Genomic DNA, 17,714 nt, shown 5'->3' with positions numbered 1-17,714 from the left:
TCTCAGACAAGTTCACACTAAAAATTCAAGACAAAACAGTAGGTGTTTGGAAAGTATATAGACAGAAATTATAGCCATTTGTTTCAAATGTCATACTGCTTTCTGCAATTGCCATGCAGGCATTTGATAAGTATTTGGAATCTATAAGTGATTTTAAAATGGAATAACGCTGTAGTGTTACTGTTTGTCTCTGCCTTTATTCCAGGAAGGAAACACAGAGGTGAAATTGGAACTCACTGGCAAACATGTGCAATTTATCGTAACAGTTAGTCCTCTATAAACTTAGTTAAGTTTAGACTTACAGAACTTAGAGAGTTCTTCCAGTCCAGCCTCTATATAGTATTTCTCATGCAGCTGTTCAGTGGTTTAGAGTTCAGGTTAATGACTTGGTACTCAAAATTGAGTGGAAACATTTATCAAAAGAAAGTGTGAAAAGAGTTTTTAAAAAATGTTTTATTATAGCAGATGACCCAGGATTAAAGCAGGAGAAAATTTAAAAATCTGAGCTAATTCTTTGATTTTTCTTTACTTTAAAAATACTCAGAGTCTGAGAATTTATAGCAACGGAAGGCTCTATTTCTTTGTGTATTTCTTGTTTGGTTTTAAAAACATAACTTGCCGAGTCTTTAAAAGTCAACTAGTAAAATTCTGCTTCCTAGAGAAGAATGCCACACTTGCCTTCTCAAAGGGCTATTTCATTTTCTTCAATAACAAAACACACTTCACAGGTGGCTTCCTAGGGATGTGATAAAGCCAAAGATTAGAAAAACTGCTTACAAAAGATTCATCTAGTCTATTCTTCAAGGGATGTTTTGTTTACCTTAACACAATCCACTTTAAGCTCCTTTCAAGGCCATACATTTTTTTTTTGTCGGGCTGAATCACTCACACTTTGTCACAAGTGGCTTCTGATTTTAGTTCTGAGTCAGCTTCACAGTCATTTGCTGTGCAAATTCTTAGGCTCCCTTCCAGACAGAGTGAATCAGAATTCCTAGAAAATTCACATTGTACATAAGCACCCAATGATTTATTTGAATCCTTGAACCATTCCTTAAGAGAAGAGAATAAAAGGCTTTTGTGGACTGATCTACCTTTAAACACACTAGCATAAAATCTCATTTATCAAAAACTATAACAATCCCACAGCTATCTGAAAGTTACAAAGCATTGCACACACACACACACACACACACACACACACACACCTAGTACTGTGATACTACATCATATGAGGGAGGTTGACTGCTCAGGGAGCAATGGTATATGTTGAGGAAGTGCTCAGTAGCAAAGAGCCAGCGTCAGAACTCAAGCTGTTATGTGTGGAGGCAAGCTCTGCAAAATGTTACCTTCATCTTATCCCAAGAATGTAAAGAATGCTTCAATTCTACTAACAGTTAAAATCAAGCTTACTCTATAATAGATGACTAATTTTTGAGAGGATTTGGGAATTCTATGTCTAGTATCCTAATGTAGATTTAACTTCAATGGCCTTCAATCAATACTCTATTTTATGTTTTAAGAATTCAAGATAGAATTTATACTAGGACTCAAGTCTCTGGATTTCTCCTTGTTCCTGCATCTTTTCCCCCTTCCGCTAATTTTACTATAAATTTAAAATATCACCTAAACCCTGGTGTTCACTATATTTTCTAGTTTGATTATTTTTACCTAATGTGTAGATTTATATTCAATGCCTATGACAACACTGCTTGTGTTTCAGGCAGACATCTCAGGAGAAATACGTCTGATCCTAAGTTTTCATCTTTCTCCAAATAAGCTCTTACTCTTGCAAATATACTTCTCATTAACGGAAAAGCTTTCTTTTGAATTGCTCAAGCTAAAAACTTTGAAACTGTTGTAGTTTGTTTTTCATCCCAATTGTAATACCTCAAGGGTTCTTAAATCCATCTTCAGAATCCATCTTCAAAATACAGCCAGCATTCACCCCACTTCAAACCATTTCTGTAACTATCAACTAATCCGAAGCACCATATCCTCTCCCACGAAATATTGGTTGGGATGACCTTCCACCTGGTTTCCCTGGTTCCATCCATCCTGCCTCAGTCTAATCCATTCTTCCCCAAACCCAGGGAGTAACCTAAAATGTTAAAATTAACTTTAAAACTAACACTGACGACTAAGCCCAGGGACTAGAGAGGTGATTCAGTGGTTAAAGAGACTTATAACTCTTTCAGAAGACCCATGTTCATTTCCTGACACCCACACATCAGCTTGCAAATTCCTATTACTCCAGCTTTAGGGGATCCAGGGCCATTTTCTGGGCTCAGCAGGCTCCTGCACACTTGTGGTACACATACACTCAGGTCTACACACAAACATTCAATAAATAAATGTTCTTTAAAATCAAAAATCAATAAAAACTAAGCCCAAAGGTAGCACTCTGGCTCTAAATTCCCCAATCACTTCAGTTCGAGTAGGAATCAAGGATTATGCAAGGATCTGTATAGACCTGATTGTAAGGCTTTGCAATCTACTCTTGTCTTTCTGTCCCAAACACGCTGGCTCTGGACTCTCAAAGGTATCATTAGAGTGCAGATTGAAGATCTTTGCATAGACTTTCTCCAAATATTCTCATATACTCTTTCATTTTCTTCAAATTATTGTTTAAAGGGTCACCTACTAAGAAATTAGCTGTCCAATCACTGTCTAGTCCCCAAAGAGTTGCTTCCCTGTCCTTCTTGCTTACTTTTTCTCATATGTGCCATTACTTTTCACATATTCTACAATTTACCCTTTTGTTTTGCCCATTGCCACAGAATATAAACTCAGTAGAGCAATAATTTTTGTTCTTCTCCTTCCCTTCTTTTATTTGTGTTGCTTTTTTTTACTATTCTACTGCTCTCTTCCAGTACCTAGAACAAACAAACAAAAAATCTTTTCAATAAACATTTTTCAAATTAATCAGCTAGTGAAAAAAGAAGCACAGTTGTTGCCATATCCCAGTAGATTTGACCATTTGCCTTTTCATCTCTTGTAAAATGTGATTCACGATACTTTTTCAGATCTCTTTCATGATCTGAAATTAAAGACTTGATCATAGATGCACAGACACACAATGGTGCTCGGAGGCATTGTCTTTGTACATTGTTAGAAACTGAACTGCGGTGGCTGTTACAGGCACACTCCCTGTTATCTGTGATAAACGCCGAGTTTTAGTATGAAACCACTGTGAAGGCGGAGCTGAGATCATACTAGCTCATGTCAGCGTGATACAGAGAATTTCTCTGTTAGTTTCATCCTCATGTCTTTTTGCTACTTTGGGCAAGTCAAGCAGTGCTAACTATGTGCATTTAGGATTATGCATTTTGCAAACTGCACTCCTTAAAGGGATGTTAAAATTTAAGATTTCTGTTGAGGTTTATCTTCCAGGGATGATAGTATGACTTGACAATTTTAACAAAAGTATTTAAGGATCTAAGCAATTTACCTAAATCTGGTTTTGTCAGACTTCTAAAGTATGACTTCAAAGAAGTCGCTTAATCTTTATGCCTCAGGTCCTTAGTTATCTTATTTGCCAAGTAGAGATTTACCATTCCTAACTGAATGATTGTGAAGATTTCATAAGGCAAAAGATGTACTTTTCAATTTGCAAATACCCTACACATGTATCATCTTTTTAAAAGTATACTTGTGCATTCATTTCATTTTACTTTTTAATTTTTAAAATTTCACATATAAGTTCTCTACTGACATCTTTCCCACCCTCCCTCCCACCTTCAACTTTCCTTATGTCCCCCAGCCCTCTTGCTCTATAATTATAATATATACAAGCATATGTGCATGTATAACCATTTAGTGTTTTTCATGTGTATATGTGTTTAGGGCTGACCACCGGTAGGGGGTTCATCTCTAAAAAGACTGAATATCCCTTTATCAGCAGCCATTGATTATCTATAGCTCTTGGGTGACCTTATAAAATTTCCACCATCCATTTTGGCATGTTGACTGGTGCAATTATACAGGTATTGTTAGGTTATCATATTGTTGATTTTTCATAATTTCAGCATCCCTGTTATATCTAAAAGAAACTATCTCTTACAGGCATCATGATTATTTGGTTCTTATAATCTTTACGCTTCTTCTTCCTTGATGATGTTTGATGCTTAGGTGTAGAGGGTGGATTTTAGATATATCAATGAGGGCTAGGCATCCCTGGATCACTTCTTCTCTGAATTTTCTCTTATTATGAATCTCTGTAGTAGGCTCCATTTGCAGCAAAAGGAAGTTTATTTGTTGAGAAGAGCTACAATTATCTGTATGTATAAAGATAAGTACTTAAATTATTAGAAATGTATTTGGTTAAAAAATAATAATAGTAGGCTCTCCCCTCATGGCTACGACCTCTTTAATCATGGCTAGTGACGTTTACAAGACCAGGCAATAGTTCCCTTACAATGAAGAGTCTTAGATCCAATGCCAGTATTGTCCTATTTGGAACGTATATAAGGGCTAGTAATTGCTATAGTTCACTGGCTTTACAGATGGTTTGGTTATTGGTCGATTTTCTCTTTTGACATATTTCACAGCACCTTTTGATATGACAAGAGCTATCCCTCAGGGAGGAGGCTTTCAGATCAGTACCAACTCCATTCCTCCTGGTATTGTAGTGTCCTCAGCAAAAAGCAAACAAACAAAGGAAAAGGCAGAACCTTCAAGTTCTTGGAGGCATTGAAGGGCAATGGCAATGGCTTATTTATATGTTGGGGGTACTCTTGGCCCTACCTAAGAACTCAAAGAGAAATTTCCCTTGCCTGGCACTGCCGTTTTGTGAGACATAGATAGCTATAGGGAGAGCATTATCTCTTCATGAGGTATAACTCCATTTAAACTATATATTCCATATATTCCATATGCATTTTAAAGTAATCTTAGAAAATAATGCTTGTTTTTCATCCATCTTTAGTAATATGTCCTTCTCTTCTCTTCCTTTCCCATAGAATTATCCTCTCTCTCCCCTCTCCAGTTAAATTCTTTCACCATTTTGCCCTCTCCCACTTCATCGCACCTAGGTCTTGCCATCCTCTCAGCAGAGTTTTTTTCTTCCCATTCCCCGTGGTCCTTTCTATTTTCCATGTATCCCAGTTATTCCTAGTTGGATACTCATATGCAAAAATTCATCCTTTGATGTAAGATTGCCCTCTGCATGATATGAATATGCTTTATTACCATTGGTTAATAAAAAAGCTGTTTCGGCTGATGGCAGGGCAGAACATAGGCAGGTGGGAAAACTAAACTGAATGCAGGGAGAAAGAAGGCAGAGTCAGGCAGACACCATGTAGCCGCCCAAGAAACAAGAGGTAACAAACCATGACCCTCATGATAAAATATAAAATAATAGAAGTGGGTTAATTTAAAATGTAAGAGTTAGTTAATAAGAAGCCTGAGCTAATAGGTCAAAGAATATGTAATTAATATTAAGCCTCAGAATGATTATTTCAGAAGTGGCTATAGGAGCTAGTCAGTGGGACTGGTGTGTGGAGAGAAACTGGTCCAGGGGACCCAGCAAAATGGAGAATATTTGTAGCTACAATCCTTTTAAGTCATTAATTAATAATGTGTTAGATGCAGAAAGTGACAACAAATTAAATGTTGTCTTTGTAAATTAGTTTGCCTAACGAGACATGACATGAAATAAGGAAACACTCAAGGAAAAAGGCTGTTGACAGAGTAGAAAAGTCCAGGCCTACCCCATCTGGTGTTGAATCCAATTACTCTCATGAGTTTCCAGTAGGCATTTATGGTTCATCATGGGGACATTCTGAGTGGATGGAGCAGAGAATTTCCTTCAGGAATTTGAAGTTACCAAAGACAAATTCACTGTAAACTTAGGAACTGGGAGTTTTACAAGATATCCAGTTCACCTTTTCAGGCCTAGCATTTGTGGCATGTGGGGAGTGAGTTGTAACGAGTGCACAGGAAATGTTCTCAGTACGATACTTGGTCCTAGCAAGTACTGGGATAGATTACAATTAAGACACTTTTTCTCCTTTGGCTCCATTCACATTGACAACATTCATATTTTCTTTTTCCACAACTTAGGACTCAGGAATCACTGCTGATCAAATAAAACACACATTCACTTTGTTAGTAAATTAGTCAGGGCAGAGTCTGTACAGAGATTCTAACAAACAAGAGACTGGATCATTTTTCTAAGCTAGTAAATCTAATGGCTTTATGGTATTCCAAGAAGGGAAGCCACAGATGTTCATTAATGGGTGGAAGGAAAGATATAAGAATAACCATCATAAGATTACTATTGAAAAACCATGTTGGATTAAATTTACATTCCTACAATAGGTATACATACGTAAGTAAGTGTATAAAAATAGGTACACACATTAGTTCATGAAAGGCAGGAAGCCTAATGAAAGTCATATGAGTCTGTAAAAGTTGGTTCATTTTGTTGTAGGATTAGAGAACTCAGATTTGGGACCTGATCAACACGGATAATGATATAGATACTATGTCTTACTCTGTCCATGTGGCACAGACACAGAAATGAAGCAAATTCATACTCTATATAATGCCCAGTCTCATTTAGTCAAGGGCTCATCAATGCATCCTACAAAGGAATCATAATTTGTATTTGAAATGCAGACCTGTTCTTGGAAGGTAAGCATAATTTGTCTTTGAAACACAAGTCTATTCTTGGAAGATAAGTATCTTCTGAATACAGTAACAGTTTAAAGAAAGAAAAAGCAAAGTGGTTATAAGGTTATGTAAGCCCAGAGAGATTCTTTAACAGAAATGAGGAATGACCTCTGCTAAATTATCCATTAGATCTCCTTCAACCTTAGATTCATCAGATCACTCTCATCTATGCCCCTGATTCTGACCCTGCCAATGACTGAAAGATGTTTAACTCATATATGAAGGATTTTCTTTTACATGATATAGTTAGGATGCATAATAACCAGGTCCTACACTATTCTTGTAACTGTAAAAGTATTGTTCGGGAATTCTATACAAGGTTTTCCATAATGACAATTTTCCAACAATAATTCACAATTATATGCTTAATTACCTTGCACTTGTTAGTACACTCAAATTTTAATGTCTCATAATGTACTTTAGGGTGATACTGTGTCTCAGTGTCTCAGTTATTTAATAGATTCCTGGTACGTGCAATAGCATTTTTGCCCCCAAACTATTCGGTGTGAAACAGCTTTCAGTAGCCCTAAGCTACTTTTTTTTTTATTGAACTACTCATCAAGAGCACCTATAAATGGTTTTCTAGAACAAACAAATGCTTTAAAAATATCTGCCTGTATATATATTTATTTATGTTTTGTATTTCTTCCAACATTCTCTCTCTCTCTCTCTCTCTCTCTCTCTCTCTCTCTCTCTCTCTCTCTCTCTCTCTCTCTTGTGCTTTCATTTGAGATTTTTCTCCAAATTTTAAGTTACCCATTTCCTTAACAATTTTTTCCCCTTAATGTTTATTTTAAGGCTGGGCTCAGCAAGTCCTCCAAAATTGTCTTTTCTCCAGCTTTAATGGACATAAATATGGCAAAATGACTGATATTTTATTTAGGAAGCAACAAAAATGGTTCTTTAAACAACATAGTTTTGCATCCCCAATACCTCAACTTATGTCTTAGTTTTCTCTATTAGTATTCTACATAAGGTTGTTTGTAAAATAAATAGGAGTAGCTTAAGAATTAGTAACGTTGCCCCCTCGGCACTAAGAGAAAGTTAATATTTCACTTTGATTCATTCTTCTTTCTTGTTGACAAACTATGCGCCAGTACCGGTGATGTTGATGAGTAAAAGTACTTTGGGGCAAAAATATTTTTAAATATTTAGTGCTCCACAGTGATTAAAGCCACGTACTCTCAATACTTATGGTGCAATATAGCAAAAACAGTTAACTCAGATTTTTCTTTGTAGCTCTGCTGTTAAGCACACACAAAAATACTTGTCATTAACAAAGATTTGCATTCCAGTATTAGAGAAGCACATATGCATGTAGCTCAACTCTTCAGACTGGAGTAATTAGCTAGCATTGCAGCTGGACTCAAGGGATGCGGAGCAGTCAGGAGCAGCTGCAAATCTTCCAAGAAATACAGAGCCATATGTCTCTGGGACTGGGCTGGAGGCTGCAGCTTTAGATAAGAGTGCGAGCAGGGAATGCGTATATTTCTAAAGCTAACTGCTAACATGAATAAAGCTGGACCTCATTCTTCCCAAGCTGTTTAGGGTAGAGCTTGACATAGTAGAAAATTGGTTGCTAAACTTTAGAAGTTGCTTTCTAGTGACTAAGGGACATAATATCCAGAAACTTGGAACTGTCATATTAACTGTTCAAATTTACTAGAACTTCCATTATTTGTATGGTTACAGAGTAAAACTCCCATGAGTTTCTGGCAAAAGAGAGAAAAAAAAAAGGCCAGACTGAGAATAAAACCAACAAGAGTTAGAACACAGTGGAGGAGGGGGATGAGCTGACATTCCGTGGTGAACAGCTGGATTTCCCCCAGGACGTTCAAATTGAAGCAAGAAATCACGTGTAAATAAGAAAAACAATAAATTAACCAATTAGATCCATTTTTCGTTTGTAGGAAGAATGTGGTATTTTTATAAAAACATAACTGTTCACACTAAAGCAATTTAAACTAAGGGGGTTTCCAAAATAAATTAATAAAAGTTTATTCAACATTAGAAGAGAAGAGACTATGTCCAGGTCACTTGAGGAGTATTATAGCTATCAATGGGGGCCAATCAGCAAGCTTTTTCTAAGTTTTTTTTTTCTTTTCTATCTTTAGGATTCCAAGAGAGAAAGGTTAAAGGGTTGTGGAGAAATAGCCATCTGCCATCATTTGGCTTTAATTAAAAGGAATAACCCCAAATGATCTGATGGACCCTGTTTCCATTCACTGAAAGGCCTTTGCAGGGAAGTGAGCTTTCCAGAAAAATGGAGAAACTGTGGTCTATAACTTCATCAGAATTGAGAGTTCTCCCCCACTCTACAGATTCTGGACTGGCCTACCCAGTTTCCAAAGCCAAGTGAGCCAGTAAAATAAATATGTCAAGAATTTGTTAGGTATCTTCTCTCTCTCTCTCTTTCCAGTTATTTTCATTTATTTTTCTGTGCAACCTTTCTCAGGCAACTAATGCATGCCGTATACTTCATCAACTAGACAGGTCAGGGAACCCTGATTGCTCTTCGAGCTGATGAGGGAGAGGGACTTGATGGGGGGGGGGAATGGGAGGCGGTGGTGGGGAGGAGGCAGAAATCTTTAATAAATAAATAAATTTAAAAAAATAAAATAAAACAAGAAACAAGCAATTCAACTGAAAAGAGAAAGTGAAGTTGAGAATTACAACTGAATGCCTGAGAGAGCAATCATGGATCATGTTCAACAGGATACCTAATATTTGTGGAGAAAAACTAATTGAATGATGAATGTTACTATGCATCGGATTAGTATAAGTTAGTAGCTTGAGAAAATGACAAAAGCAAGACCACTTTAAGAACATTATTGAGCCGGGCGGTGGTGGCGCACGCCTTTAATCCCAGCACTCGGGAGGCAGAGGCAGGCGGATCTATGGGAGTTCGAGGCCAGCCTGGTCTACAAGAGCTAGTTCAGGGACGGGCACCAAAGCTACGGAGAAACCCTGTCTCGAAAAACAAAACAAAACAAAACAAAAGAACAGTATTGACAGAAGTACTCAATGCCTCACACAAAGCTTACAAGCAGTTTAATGGACAAAGATGTTTTTTCCGTAGTCCAGGAAGCAGGAATACCAATGACCCTACTCCAGGTTCTTATGAAGCATAATAGAAAGATAGGGAAAATCTTAGCGGTATGAAAAGGGAGAGGAAAACCCTCAACCAGGAATCTTGCTGAAGACTGTACGATAAAGAAGAAAGAATTTAGTATAATTAACAATTGTTTAAGGACTTTGTTCCCTTTCCAGTTTAAACCTGCAGTTTTCTAAGAATCTCAGCAGAAACATCTTGCCTCTTTCACAACTTTAATTGTCTCTGGTTTAACTTTATTAAAGTATAACTCCACCCAAGGCATTGCCAGAGCCACAGAGAGATAATAATATCAATAATCCAAAGAAGGTGAAAAGAGGGGGTGTTTATAACCTTGTGAGATTGTTGGACTCTAGCGTCCAAACACCGAGAAGGAATCGCCCCCAGAGACCATCTCACACACCACAGCCGATGCAAAAGCATGAGGATTTTATTAATTCTGTCATGACAGGGTCCCCCAGCATTCGAGAAGCCAAGGGACCCCGAATAGCGGGTACAGTCTACTTTTAAAGGGGCCACAGAAGCAAGGGGGGTTGTTCTTTGACTATTCTGATTGGCTTATTTGAAAGGACTATTACCAATAATTGACTGGAGAGCTGTTGCCAGATCAGATGAGGTAAGAGGTCATTTTGACCCCATTTCCCAGGGGACCGAACCAAAGCATGCGTATATGGGTAATTGTTCAGGAACTGAGTACGTGTGAGTGTAGCTGTTAGGTCCTTGGTTCCCAGGGGAGGAGGGGAAGCACTATGGCACAGAGGCTGAGAGGATTCAGAATTGTCAAAAATGGCTTCAGGATTGTCTTAAAGTCTTACAAGATATAACCTGAGAGCCACCAAAGTGGTATATATGGCTAGTACTAAAATGACAGCTTTGAGGAGCCTCTGTCCACATGTGTTCACTTACTTTCCATTACTTTGTCTCAGAAAAATTCACATCCATGATCGCAGTACATACTGTGTTCTCCTTAATCATCTATTTTTCCTCTTAGCTCTTATACTTAAGTCTGTATTAAAGTACCCTTAATAAAATCTTCAACTCTGCTTCAATGAGAGAATGTAACATGATTACATGATGCAGAGGCAAATATTGGGATTTAACCTCAAGGTCAAAAAAGCATAACTGTCAGCCACTGACTCTTACCTCTACCTCAGTCTGAAATGACAATCCTGCCTCCAGGAATCTCAGAAGGAGACTGTATCTGAAAACTATCTTCTCCTCTCTTATATTCCTCTTTAGAGCTGGGATTAAAGGTGTACACCACTACCACCTGGTTTCTATGGCAAACTAGTGTGGCTACTGGCGTTAAAGGCGTGTGTCACCACTGCCTGGTCTATAAGGTTGATCAGTGGGGTTGTTTTACTCTCTGATTTTAAAACAAGATTTATTTATTAAAATACAAATGAAGTATCACTACAGGGATTGGCTTGCAGTTCTTTTCTATGCTAACGTCATGGTTCTGCTTTGTTCTGAGTCCTTGTCCCTATATGATTAGGTGAATTCTCAGACTGCTGAAAGGGACATTATGGAGCTGTGCAGTCCCCTCACTGCCTACACCTGCACATGCCATAATCAAGTCCTCAAGATGAATATTTTCCTCCTTACAAAGGACAAGCTACTGGAAGTCTGAACCACAAATGCCTCTCTGTGGGGTTTTTTTTTTTTGGTATATTATAGAAAACAAATTTCTGAACACAAATGAAGAAAAGGCATTGCCACGCCAGCATGGCAATTGTAGTTCTTCTGAGCAAGGGACATCAGGATTAACACACAACACAACTTCAGGTTCTGCGGACAAGCCTTTATTCCACTTTCTCACACAGTATATATAGCCCTCAGCAGGGGAGGCTGAGCCAGCAAAAACAAGAAGCTCATCACCATAGCGGTAAGCATCTTTAGAAACATTACTGAAAACAACAGATTGTTTTGTTCTTCTTTTTGCTCTTGTTTTTGGAACAACCAAGCACAAGAGTGCAGAACAGATCAAGTGGGGGTGCAAAGGCCTGTCCTCTAGGGACGCAACCAGGCATAACAGAAAGGAAAATATTCTCTTCTTCTTTTTAATTTTTTCTTTCTCCTCCTCCACCTTTATTCATCTTCCTCCTCCTTTTTTCTGATTTTTTTTAAGTTGAGACAAGGTCTCATGTACCCTAGGCTAGCTGTGGACCCTAGTTCTCCACTTCTCAAGTGCTTGGATTATAGGTGTGAATGATTAAAGCAAGCTTGAAAACGAATTCTCACAGGCTAAAGAAGATCCAAACTTGTGGTTAGAAACATCTACCGGGAACTGGAAAGGCACTATAAAAGTGATATAAGATGCCAGTCAGTCATGACAATTTTGATATAGCCTTCAGAATCTATTAAATCAAAGTATTGAGATGTCAGCATCATAGTTTTTGATCAACTGGGTCAAAAGCTGGTTCAAAAACATTTTTAAAATGTAGCCTCTGAATTGGACCTTGTGGAAAGAAAACCTTCTGAAGGTCTAGGGTGTGCAAAGTGCCCCAGGTATGGAGACAACAAATTCTTTCTTAGCTCAGGAAGATATTTGAGGTTTAATGAAAAAGTCATATTCTAGAGCTGGAAAGACAAGTTATTTAAATGGAAAAAACAATTTCATAGAGCAACTGAATAATAATTTCAAGGGGATTTATGAATATCTTCATTCCCATCACACTTGAAACTTTTAGGATAAACTAGAGACTCAGTACTATCTTAGCCTGTTTGTTATTCCTTAAAGCAAATATCACAGAATAGGGGTAGCTATAATATCTAAGGATTTCTTTGTACAGTTCTAAAAACTAATAATTTCAAATACAAAGGCCCAACTTACTCTGGTGATGGAATTTCTGCTGCATCATGACCAGGCTAAACGCTCCACTCCATACAATGTGACAGAGTATTACAGGTCAGGTCTCGCTCTTGTCTTATAAAGTCACTAGTCTAATAATGGGATGAACTTATCTCAATCTAATTATCTTCGAAGGATTCACTGCCAAATACCATAAACACACGACTTTAGAGATTAAGCTTATAACACATGAAATTTGAGGGGCATGGTCAAATAATAATAAATATATTATTTTGGTGTGTTTTCATTAAAACAATGAAAGAAATGCATGGGTATTTACTTCAAGGGGGAAAAAAACATTGTACCAGTTAGGCAGTCCAACACCTGAAACATGCTATATCATAGCAAATTGCATTAGTAAGAAAGAGAAGCTATCATACTGTAAAGAGCACGATTATATCAGGAAATTAAGCAACTAACTCAAGCAGGAAGTCCATTGTTCAAAGTTAAAATATGTAGCAGCTCAAGGGCAATGGCTGGAAGAGAATAGCATCATGAATCTTTATGACACTGATTACAACTATCTACACAATAAGTTTCCTGCTAGATCCTCAAAAGTCCACAGGAAGGTTGGTATAAGCCAAATGGAACTAGAAATACAGCCCAATGAATTGCACCTGAGGAATATTTCAGTCCAGAAAAGAGAGATCGTGCCTTATATAGATAAGTATGTCAGAAAACAGACTTACATGGTCTAAGAGCTTGGCATACAATGCCAATTATAAGTCAGGAAAATCAATTCTATATTCTGTATGTAATGGTAATAAAACTATTTATCCCTTACCTTTTCAGGTTCTGTTAGAGACCTATAGTAAGCCTTGTCCGGCATGAGAAGGACAGTAGTATGGGTTTGGGGAAGACAAAGTAGAAAATGAGTTCTCTAAGGACAACAAGAGCATACGCATACCTACATAAAGAGGAAGAGCATTTGAAATCTGTGACATAGATCAAAGAGCTCAATGAACTTTTCTAAGCTTATACCAACCTTCCTGACAATTATTACCTGTTATTGGAGACTGCTCATTTATTTCCAGGCCGCTATGACTCCCAAAATAATCACACAGAAACTGTATTAATTAAATCATTGCTTCGATTATTGGTGCTAGCTTCTTATTGGCTATCTCTTACACCATAAATTAACCCATTTCTATTTTATGTTTTACCATGAAGCACATGGCCTATTGGCAAGGCTCTGGCTGGTGGCTCACATCTTTCTCCTCTGGCGGCTACATGGCATCTCCCTGCCTCTGCCTACTCTCTCCTCCTCTATCTCCTAAGAACTCCCACCTTTCTTTATTCCGCTAAGCCACTGGCTGAAACAGCTTTATTCATTAACCAATAAAAGCAACACATAGACAGAAGGACTTCCCACACCACCTGGCCATGTCTTGGACATTTTGAAACTTTAAAGCCTCCTCCCGGTGACACTTCCTCCAAGAAGGCCACACCTCCTAATCCTTCTATCAGTTTCACTCCTTCGTGACTAAACAGTCAAATATATGACCCTATGGGGGCCATTCTTCCTGAACCACCACAACTTGCTAAACAAAACAGGATGACTTGAAGAAACATCTGAAACAAAGGGGGATTGCCTGTGACAACCTGCTAGCGGCCACTCACACTTCTCTAAGATCTTCCCTGCTTTCCTGCTTTACCTTGTGGTTTTAGAGTATGAGAATACAAATTGAGCCTGGGGTTGAAGCCTTTCAGGAGCTATCCTGGATTCAGGCTACCAGTGACATCTCCTTTCTTCTATTCTCTTTGTTGTCAGAGTGTTCATTTCAAAAAGATCTCACAACACTTGGGTACACTTTATTATTTTATGATATTAAACATTTGACTCTTCACAATAACAGCCATGGGCAAAGATACTTACGAGTTAAATTTCTGACTCCACTTGTAGGTTTGTGTATCATCCTTATTTTTGAACAAGGTAATTTAGTCTTTAAAGTTTTTAGGAAATGTAGATATCTTGAAATTAATGTCTTAAAATAAAAATTTCAAAAGTGCTGGTGATAATATTTTAACAGCACATTCCTATAATTTCCATATGATTTGTTACATTAAAATCTCATTTGGCTGGAAAATAGCTCAAAGGCATAGCAAATATTTGCCTAGTATAATTATGACCTAGTTTCAATCCCCACAATCACAAAAATAACAAAAGAAAAACACTAGCTTATTTTTATTTTTAAAAGAGATAAAAAACTTTAAACATCTCTAGATTAAATATCCTTGGAGCTGATATTCATATTTCTTTATTTATGCAAACATTCATCACAGTTAATTTCCATCAACAACCTGATTAAAGAATTACTCAATGATGTATACCTTGGGTGTGTCTATGAGAGATGCAAATGAGAAGAGAAGAGGTACCCCATATGTGGATGGCACTATTCTATATACTGTAGACTCATAGATTGAATAAAAAGAAAGAAAAAGCCAGCTGAGTGCTGACATGTTCACTCTCTGCTTCTTGATTTGCCTAGATGTGAGCAAATTCCTCCATGCACAACTGTGAGCTGCTCCTGCCACTTTCTCATGAATTGTGCCTCCCTAAACACAATGGACAGTGTCTGTCAAAAATGAGCCCATATAAAGTTTTTACCTCTCAGTTGCTTCTTGCAGGCCGAGGAGACAATTTACCTTGCAGTGACCAAGTCATGAAATTGAAGCCCAGAACTCATCATCAAGTGTAGTGGTCTATGCTGGTAATCTCAGACCTGAGATAAATGACTTACTCACCAGCTGAGTCTACTAGGAAAGTTACAGGCCAATAAGAAACCTTGATGCTCCTACAAAAAGTGGGTAGCATATAAGGATGCTGAGGTTATCCCCTGATATTTGTATGCACACAATTATGTATACTCACATTTGTACATACATACATACATATATACATAAGTGTGTGTATGTATAAATATACACACACACAAGACAAAAATTCTTATAAGAAATTTAGTAACAGTAACAAAAATAATTAATTTATTATTTTGCTGCTTTTTTCCTATAGGAAAATACAGAGTATTACCAATATTAAAATAATAAGAATTCCCTGGGTGATGGTAGCACTCTGGAGGCAAAGGCAGGCAGATCTTTGTGAGTTTGAAGCAAGTCTGGTCTACAGGAAGTCGTTTCAGGACAGGCTCCAAACTACAGAGAAATTCTGTCTTGAAAAACCACAACCAAAAAAACATAAGAATCCACCATGTTTTAATGTTTTTCTTTTCTATTGAATTGTCTTGTCATATATCCCACACAAGTTTTGAACTTGAGATATTTTGATTTATCATCCTGAGTTTGAAAATTATAGGTGTATGCCTCATCTTAGAAGCTCAGTAATTCATATTTAGATTTTTAGATTAGTTAAAACATGTTATAGATTTGATGATATGGGTTATACATAAGAAACAGAACCAAATCTTACTAGTTTAACACACAAAACATTGATGTTTTATACTCTAGGCCTGTTGTGGGTGAAAGTTAGTCTTCAGGCAAATACTGTTCATTTAGAGAATCAACAAATCTAGCCTGCATGTTTCTATCATCTTATAACAGTGTATAGAACATAAATGTATTACTTTTTTCAAAAATACTGATTAAGAAGATACTATAGAAGTAGATAAGATGTGATTACGATTCTTATTTTTTATCATCAGCTACAAGGATTTGCATAATTGTATCTTTTTTTTTTAGAAAACAAAATAAAACGAAAACTGTAACATTAAGGCTACACAAGACAATCCAACAGAGGAAAAAAGCCCAAGATCAAGCACAAGAATCAGATGCCCACTCATTTACATACTCAGCAGTCCCATAAAAATACCATGCTATGCTAGCTTATGAGTCAACTGGAAAGTTTATTTCTGGAAGAAACCCACCAGCAGCACACAGGCTCCCCTGTCCTCTTACCTGTGGGGATTTCTCCATGTTGCAACCATTTCATCCTGTCTTTTCTGCATTGTAGAAATTTAGCTCAATGAGAAGTTCGTAAATTCAATGAGGTTAGCACTTTTAGGTACCAATTGTCCAGAGTAACGCACACCAACAGAGCACGGAAGTACGAAATGTATTCACATCTTACTTGCTTCTGAAGACTGACATTGGAAAGATACATTTCCAGTCATATACGTGCTTTAAAGAGTGTACCTGCCGCAGGACAAAGAATCAAAATGAGTGTTTTGTCTCCTGTCCTGTTTTGTAAATATCTCTTTGTTTTCCAAATTGGCTTAAAGCATTAAGTAAATATTTAGGAATATAGTCATGTTTTCTTCCAAAGTAAGTGTATATCTTTTGTCTGTCCTAGATCAAACAAATAAATAAAGAAAAATAAAAATCAAACAGAAAATAAAAGACATTTGGAAATGAAGTACAATAAGACTTTATGTAAACATGCAGGTTTTTTTAGTGATAAGTGGCTAGAATGAAAATAAGTACTATATGTGCATATGTATATGTGTGTACATATGTACACTTGCATATACTTTTTAAGAAGCTGGGAGTGGTAAAATAGAATGTTTACTACATTTTGAAGCCAGAATGGACTATTGAGTGATATTGTCTCAAAAAGGGGGGGGGAGGATTATACAGAGAAAATAACTTTCTAGAAACTATGAGATTTTTATTGTATCTGTTTTCACATAGTAAACCCCAAAGTCAAAATAGAGGCAATGTTTTTGAATACTTCACAATGAAAATTACCAATATAATAATTAATTACCATATTTCACAATGAAAATGAAATAACTTAATCCCTTTCCAGTTTGAATTATAGACTACATCAGAAAAGAATTTCAAAAAGGTTATTATATACCGCCATTCCCCTTTAAAGCTTCATACCATTTCATTCTATTTTCTTTTCCTAGAATCTTTTCCCCTATGGTCCCTTAGTAATTCCCTGGCCTTTGTAGGTATTGCAAATGGAGCACACATTACTGAAGATTCAAGGCTAACATCCACAAATGAGAAAAGACAATGGGAGGGAAGTATGGATGAGGGACTATAGGCAGGCATGGCTAACACTAAAGATATTCTGAAAAATACCTTCATGTGGAAACCTACTGTTGAAGCTTCTTAAAA

The 17,714-nt window shown here is 37.1% G+C and overlaps 1 long non-coding RNA gene across 1 annotated transcript; it reads right to left on the bottom strand.

The window, feature by feature from the left end:
• Positions 1-860: 860 nt before the first annotated feature.
• On the bottom strand, positions 861-15,129 carry LOC142856883 (uncharacterized). Its single transcript, XR_012911737.1, has 3 exons — positions 15,094-15,129; positions 5,709-5,779; positions 861-991 (listed from the first exon to the last, which is right to left on the bottom strand). It is a non-coding gene; the product is annotated as an uncharacterized LOC142856883 (long non-coding RNA).
• Between the last annotated feature and the right edge of the window lie 2,585 nt (positions 15,130-17,714).

This window comes from Microtus pennsylvanicus, chromosome 9, assembly GCF_037038515.1.
Source record: "Microtus pennsylvanicus isolate mMicPen1 chromosome 9, mMicPen1.hap1, whole genome shotgun sequence".
Classification (NCBI taxonomy): Eukaryota; Metazoa; Chordata; class Mammalia; order Rodentia; family Cricetidae; genus Microtus; species Microtus pennsylvanicus.
This window is presented reverse-complemented; position numbering and strand designations above follow the sequence as displayed.